This window comes from Euphorbia lathyris, chromosome 5 (assembly GCF_963576675.1).
Source record: "Euphorbia lathyris chromosome 5, ddEupLath1.1, whole genome shotgun sequence".
In the NCBI taxonomy this organism is placed as follows: domain Eukaryota; kingdom Viridiplantae; phylum Streptophyta; class Magnoliopsida; order Malpighiales; family Euphorbiaceae; genus Euphorbia; species Euphorbia lathyris.
The window spans coordinates 89,372,859-89,378,858 of NC_088914.1; positions in this window are offsets into that span (position 1 = coordinate 89,372,859).

Here is a 6,000-nt window from a genome sequence, read left to right on the forward strand (position 1 = left end):
TTTTAAGTACGTTTAGTTTCGATACTTTCGTCAAATTTTAATAGATTTATGATTAATGTTTTAGCGTCTATCAATTACTAACAAAAATATAAATTTTAGACTAGTTGTCCTTTAGATTTAATAACGTGAAATTCGGTATTAATAGATTCTTAGCAGTGTCACGAGTTTAAAGGTTTAATGAATCCTAAAACAGCTAAGTCGGGTTAAAATTAATATCTCAACGATTGAAAATAATTCAATAAGAATATTTCGGTTATTTTAAATTTTCTTAATAAAATAGTTTGAGCAACCGTAATTTGTCGAGAATGATTAACACTGATATTTACCAATTAGAGTCGGTATAAAGTAGAATGTAAAATTTGTACCAAAAAAAGTTGAATATAAGATTAGTCCAAGTCAGTCATCCTAATATAACGAGTTAACGAGTCTAACTGAACCTTTGGTCGGAATTAACAGTGTTAGTTTAAATGGTTAAAATTCGAATATTTATAGATTTAGATAATTACAACAAATTTGAAGATAAAAATTTGTAACGATAGACTCTTAGTAGTGTCATGAGTGTAATGATATATTCGGACTAAATTAATTATACCGGTCTAGTGTTCCACGTAACTATTCTGGTGATAAACAAGAATAGTTCGATAAAAATGTATGAAAATAGTCCAATAAAAGTGTTTGGTTTAAAATTTAGTTTTAAGTTAATTGTATAATATTTTAGTGACTTGAAATTGTCGAGTTAAAATAAGTTATAAATTAGAATGACTAACACCGATATTTGAATTTGAATATAAAATTAGGACAAATATATTTGAGTAGCTTAACGCGGTTTAACGAGTCGAATAGGATTCATAGTCCTAATTAATTATTCAGTTTAGAATTTTTGTTTCGGTAACGATATTAAATTTTATTAAGAATATTTGCTTTTAATGATATTAAATTTTATCGATACAATATTTTGAGCTATTTAATTCTTGGAGTTCGATTAAATTATGAATTGATGTTTTTATACGAATTTTTAACAATTTTAGTTATATTAAAAGATTATTTGATTTTAATGATTGTGATTATTTTTGCGAAAATAGTCAATTGATGCCAAATGGTTTTACGGTTATGGAATTAATTGGAAGTTTGATTGTAAGAAGAGATTTGAGCATATTGTGATTTATGATTTTATATATATCAATCTAGAGTAATCCGGACGGGTGGTTTTGATATTTGAAGACCATGTTCAGTGCCCTCACTACCTGTGTACATAGTCTAAAGACCTAGTCGGGTATTGACAGCGAAGTGTTGGGTAAGACCAATACGGGATTAGGCAAGGTTAAAGAGACGTCTCGACTATGTGGTTATTGAATTGATATGTGTGGTTATGGATTGCTACGTAAGAGGAGAAACTCTAAAATGGATATAAGGTTTAATGTTTTCGGTTATGAGTTGATTTTGATATAAGATTTTACGACTTGATTAATTACGAGTTCGATTGATTACGAGTTTGATTGATTACAAATTTGGTTTGATAAAACATTTATTTGATTACGAATTGGTTTGATAAAACGTTTATTCGTTCATGGGTTAATTTGATAAAACGGTTATTTAATTTGATTTGTTTTGATAAAATGATTTTCATAAATATAAATTATATAGTAACAAAGTGAAGTATACAATTAAGTTAATAGTGTATCAATCAACATGTCAATAAGTTAAAACGAGTTAATAAGCTAAGAGAATCACCTATTAGAACTACATATAATAGGTAGAACTATGTGGCTTTGATTCCCGGTTTAAATATTAAAAGATGTTCGGGATACGTAGGAAGCTCGATAGAATTATCGAGTCCAAGCCAAATAATTAATAAACTTTAGGTAGTCCAAATAAATTTTTATCCATTAGAAAATAGATTCATGTTTCAGACCAATAGACGTTTGTTGTCCTATTTTTCATTCATACCCGATGCCGATTTGGGTCAGGTGTAACAATAAGGAGCGTTAATTTATAAAATAAATAAATATAAGGATAAAATTAACTCTTTTCCTTTTGACTTTTAACACCGTTAGTCAATTTGACCTATACTTGCTAACGGAATGAACCTCAAGGTACTAGTTTGTAAATTTTTAAACCATAATGGTGCCGATCAAAAATAGTTGCAACCACAAGGTTTATTTTTGTACTTTTCCCTATTTTTTATAATTTAAAGGGAAAAGTACAAAAATAAACCTTGTGGTTACACCTGTTGTCGATCGGCACCCTTGTGGTTTAAAAGTTTACAAAATGGTAACTTGAGGTTCATTCCGCAAACACATACCAAATTGACTCATGGTGTTAAAAGTCAAAGGGAAAAGAGTTAATTTGATCTCTATATTTATTTATTTTATAAATTAACTCCCTTATTATATAATTATAACAAACAAACCCCAAAATAAAAAATAAAAATCAATTAAACCATATTTTCTATCTCTCTTTAATTTTTTATTTTTTTCTTCTTTCTCTTTCGTCTCTCTTGATTTTTCTCTCTCTCAAATCAATTCAAGAAATTGATTTAGTGTTGCCACTCGAGAAACCAGAACATGCAAATTAAGGAGAAACAGATATCGGTGGATCCAATATCTTTAAGAGAATCATCGAGGAGAGAACCTAGCTTCAATTTAATGTTGCCGCCGGTGGTAAGTCCTCCGGACGGACCACCACCTCTGAAATCACCAGTCATAAGCTACAGCCTCCCAAATTCCCCTAGATTCAGGTTGTCTCTCTTAAGAAAGAAATGGAAACATGAAAGCCAAGCATCCCCTCGTCAAATCGACCGTCTAGGTTACGGAAATTCAGTTATTACAGAGCAAGATGAATTAGATTTGCGAAGAAGCAAGTCTTGCGCAGAAGGACGGTGGTGGTCGTCATCTTCACCGGTGGATGAACTTGATTTTCAATTCACTAAACCAAATGATGTTCAAGTGAGGACCAAATTACCAGAAGTGCAGAAGATCATCAATGGAAATCATCACCATGAGGAGGAATTCGAATGCAGTCCTCTTTGTATTTACCTCCCCACATTCGGAAAAGTAAAACCAGTGAAATCAAAGAAGGACTTACAAGATAGAGAAGTAGAAGAAGTTGGAGCTGTGATTTCAAGGACTGTATCATTGGAGAAATTTGAGTGTGGTTCTTAGACATCGTCGGTAATCATGAATGATTATGAATGAGCTTTCTATGCATAATCTGTACTTGAATTAATCCAAAACAGTGAGAATGATGCAACTTCACCGGTTTCTGCTGCTTTCGTATTTGATAAACATAGAAAAAGAGTGCTCAATACTGGATCAAAGAGCATATGAATCATCTTATCATGTTCGATTTTCAACTTCATCTCATACTCTCAAAAGTAATTGCTTTTAAAAGAGAGAAAAATTAAGAGAGAAGAGAAAGAAAGAAAAACAAGTAAGAAATTAGAGAGATGGAAAAGATGGTTTAATTGATTTTTATTTTTTATTTTGGGGTTTTTTTGTGATAATTAGATCATAAGAAGGGTTAATTTATAAAATAAATAAATATAAGGACCAAATTTATAAAATAAATAAATATAAGGATCAAATTAACTCTTTTTCCTTTGATTTTTAACACCGTTAGTCAATTTGGTATGCGTTTGCTAGCGGAATGAATCTCAAGGTAGCATTTTGTAAACTTTTAAACCACAAGGGTGTCGATCGAAAATAGGTGTAACTACAAGGTTTATTTTTGTACTTTTCCCTAATTTAAATTAGTATGTATTGTTATATTTACCAATTAGATGGAAAACCAAGTTAGCAGTACGATAAATGGCACTGAGATGTCACGCCATAGATTGGGAGGATACTCAGCGAAAAACAAATTTCACTCATCAACATTTAAATCTAACTAATATGATAGGTTGCAGACACAATAGAATGATACTCCGACTCTCTAGACAAACATGGAACAATATATTGTTTTCGTCAAGACCAGGATACGAAAGAATTTCAACAAATTACTGCATACCCACCATCAGAAAAGTAGTGTAACTGAACAATCAAGCCTACTAACATAAGCAAGGATCCGAAGAGGGTATCCTTATTCTTCAACTACAACTACTTGGGGAGTTTGTCATTTTTTCTTTGCACTATGAAAAAAGATTTTGCTATGGTGAAAATATTTGTCGCAACATATACATGATCTGTCATAATATACATATAGTGACTAAATATTTTATCACAAATTGCTTTGTAATAAGCTCGTCTTAATAAGCTGGTTCTGGGGGTGTTTTCCGGGGTTCGCAAAGTGAGCTCTTGGGATCTTTGGCTTTCCCTTTATCTTTCAGTTTCTCTTTTATGGATGACTTGAGAGATGCCATTTTCACCATCCAAGCAGCCTTCACTAGGGGATGGACTTAGTTATGGCTTGAGAGCAATTCAACATATGTTGTCACACTTTTCCGTTCCCGTATTTCCTCTGTCACATGGCAGGTACGTCAATAATGGCTTAGATGTTTGGGTCACTTAGAGGAGATGGCTTTCATGGTCTCACACGTTTATAGAGAAGGGAACCAGGTGGCTGACGTTTTAGCAAACTATCGTAGGGCTCGTTCTTGTTTACAGTGGTGGGATCCCATTCTCTATTGTTCTTTTTACTGTAACTCTGATTTACCTAGGCTACACTATTTGTATGTTCTTTTATTTTTTTATTCTTTTAATAATATCAGCTATGAGCTCGTGGGTTAAGTCGGGGGTGCCAATATAGTTGGGATGTTCGACAATCTGCCTCTCTACTGTTGACTTTACTAAAAAAAAAAAGGTTAATATGAAAGACTTTTTGTTGGGCTCCCTTTTTAAGATTGTGTTGTGACTAATAATTTTTTAAGATATCAATTTTATTTTAGTTTCTATTGTCACAAATTAGTTAATGTAACCATTAAGGCCTAAACCCCTAGACACATAGATATCATTAGGGTCACTTGCTTTCATAACTGATCCTAATAAATAGGTATAGGGTTAGTTACTTTCAACAACCGACCATAATGACTAAAATTTGGGATCTATTTTCTTAAGAGATTATTTGGATGATGGTATTTGAAGATATGTGAGGGTAAGTGTAATTAGATAATTTATTTTGAGGTGTAATTGAAGAGTATAGTAAGTGAGGATGGGTTATGGTGAATTTTGGGTAATTTTTTTTACACCCTAAATTAGAGATAAATCATGGTATATATCTTTTTCATCCAAAATTATCCTTTATATTTTATTTTATTTATACAAATGAAATAATATAATAATAATTTTATATATAATTACATTATTAAACTATCATTTACCTTAGTTTCCATACAAACACAACAAGGTATTTCATACACCTTACTTACTTCACATTAAATTACCTTACTTTAATTACACTTCATCCAAACAAAACCTAAACCGAACGACTCTACAAAGATTATTGGTTAGTGATCACCACAACCCACGCCAAAGGTATTGTCTTTGGCGTTGGTTGATGACTGACACCAAGCTTTATTGGCACCAATTGGAGAATCGACGCAAATAAGGGAAAAGAACTGTCGTTCAAGTTCAATTTTCTACTAGTGCAAATTCGAGCCAATATGTTAAGTAGACGAAATTAGAGGTTATTTTCGTTTGAGGATTCGTCAAAGAAGGACTGTAGTTTTGGCAATTATTGTTGGTATGCAAATTTTTTCTCCTCTTTTTAATTATTTCAGGTCCCTTTACTATAGCTTGATTCTTCTTATGTTGTTCATCTTTTTCAATCCAATCTCCCATGGTGCCATGTGAAATTCGACAAGATTAGATGCAATATCTCTCTTTGTGCTCTAGATATAGTTGGTCGTATCGTAACTCATCTTTTTAAAGAATGAAATCGGGTTGCAAATATTCTAGCAAGAAATGGTTTCACTTCTCTCGAGTTTACCTAGTAAAGCTTCGCACTAGAGTTTTGTATTGCTTTTATTAACAACGATGATATGTGTGGATTAAACCACTTTCGGTT